Raw genomic sequence first — 2,364 nt, 5'->3', positions numbered from 1 at the left:
GATAAAGAGGACAGAGGGGTGAACCACTGAGGTTCTCACTCGTGGTGGTTTCCTTTCGGATTCAATTCTCCCTAGAAATGGTGGTGAGGCTGCATATGGCTGCCTGGTGCAGAGATTTACGGAGGACCCTAGTTGTGTTGTGTAACACAGTCAGTGGCTGTGTTTACATATGCACAATAGCCTAACTAAAGCCCTTTGTCAGTCTATGAAACTTGACCAAAAATGTTTCTCAGAGCTGAATATGCAACTACTTTACATGCACAGTCTACCTTTTCAGCACTGAATACCCCATTTGTTAAACAACATTTATCCCATGTGCACGTTTCCCAATTACAAACCAGAAATGCACCCTGTAGAGCAGCTGGGGGCACCCCACACTCCAGCAGGGCGTAAACGTCCTGAGAATCTGAACTCCACAGGACAGGGAGGGTTCCATCTAACCACATATACATGACGAGTAAAGTCACCCTGGACAACACATTTAATATGACTAAAGTCACCCTGGACAACGCATTTAATATGACTAAAGTCACCCTGGACAACACATTTAATACAACTAAAGTCACTCTGGACAACACATTTAATATAACTAAAGTAACCCTGGACAACATATTTAATATAACTAAAGTCACCCTGGACAAAACATTTAATACGACTAAAGTCATCCTGGACAACATATTTAATATAACTAAAGTCACCCTGGACAAAACATTTAATACGACTAAAGTAACCCTGGACAACATATTTAATATAACTAAAGTCACCCTGGACAAAACATTTAATACGACTAAAGTCATCCTGGACAACATATTTAATATAACTAAAGTCACCCTGGACAAAACATTTAATACGACTAAAGTCATCCTGGACAACATATTTAATATAACTAAAGTCACCCTGGACAACACATTTAATACGACTAAAGTCACCCTGGACAACATATTTAATACGACCTTGGTTGGACTTTGAAGGTTTACAGCTTTACCTGCAGTGTTAGTCTAATACTGGACCACTGAGTTGGGTTAAGGAGCTCTGCGTGAGAGCAATTGGGTTAAGGAGCTCTGGGTGGGAAGAGTTGGGTTGAGGAGATCTGGCTCAGATGAGTTGGATTGAGGCGCTCTGGGAGTTGGGTTGAGGAGATCTGGGAGTTGGGTTGAGGAGATCTGGGTAGGAGGAGTTGGAGGAGCTCTGGGTGAGAACTTGCTGGCATGTGGCTTGCACACTCCGCCCCTCTCAAGAACAAAACCATGTCAGTCAATCCGAGACTCCTCATGCCAGTCACTCACCAGATCAATGAAAGGCCTTTTATGCGCTGAAAGCTTTTACTAAGCACGGTTAGTGGTCTGGGTCCACACTGATACACACGAGGCTGTAGAAGGCTGTTTTTCCCGGATGGTGTGAGGGGTCTATTCTACTCTAATCATGGATGTTACCAACTCTCCTATATACCAACTCAAATAAAGGGCAGAATTGTTCTGCAGAGGACTGTAATGCCCCTCATTCCCCCCCCCCCTCTCCCTCTCTCTCTCTTCCCCTCTCTCTTTATATCAAAGAGCAAACCTTATGTTTGGATTGTTCTCTGGTTTGGGGAATTTTGTAGCTATTTCCTGTCAAACTCACACACAAAGTGCCAGTCTCTCAGAGGCAGATTTCTCACACACACTCCTCAGTCATAAACGTTTTATCTCACTAGCTGAGTGGTGTAGGAAATGAAGTCACTGCAGGAAGAAATCCAAAGAACTGGAAGCAGCTCTCCGGTCATATGCAGCATATATTCATGTGTGTGTGTGTGTGTGTGTGTGTGTGTGTGTGTGTGTGTGTGTGTATGTGCACTCTCGTGTGTTAGATATACAGCCTATGTGGTTTGTAAAAAGAAATTCTCTGTAGAACAAAAACCTTTGCCTGTGTGTGGAGTTTTTCTAATCAGGTCATATATTGTGAACGGAAACATCATTCTAAAAATGGCCTGAATTATATATTGATTTTCATGATCTTCTTTCCAAGTTGCCACATTTATTCATATGAAATTTAGGTTTCCTAAAAAACTCCTTTCAGAGACAGGAAACCTAAATTTCATATGAATAAATTTGATATAGGTGATATAAGTGATATAGATATATAGATATAGGTGATATAGATATATAGATATAGATAGGTCTATCTATCTATCTATCTATCTATCTATCTATCTATCTATCTATCTATCTATCTATCTATCTATCTATCTATCTATCTATCTATCTATCTATCTATCTATCTATCTATCACTCTCTACCTCTCTCTCTCTAACCCTAACCCTCTCTAACCTGTGTTAAAATACAGCGACTGTTGTATTGCCTTTATTTAGAGGTGTCTTCACATAAT

Source organism: Brachyhypopomus gauderio, chromosome 2 (assembly GCF_052324685.1).
Source record: "Brachyhypopomus gauderio isolate BG-103 chromosome 2, BGAUD_0.2, whole genome shotgun sequence".
Taxonomy (NCBI): domain Eukaryota; kingdom Metazoa; phylum Chordata; class Actinopteri; order Gymnotiformes; family Hypopomidae; genus Brachyhypopomus; species Brachyhypopomus gauderio.
This window is presented reverse-complemented; position numbering follows the sequence as displayed.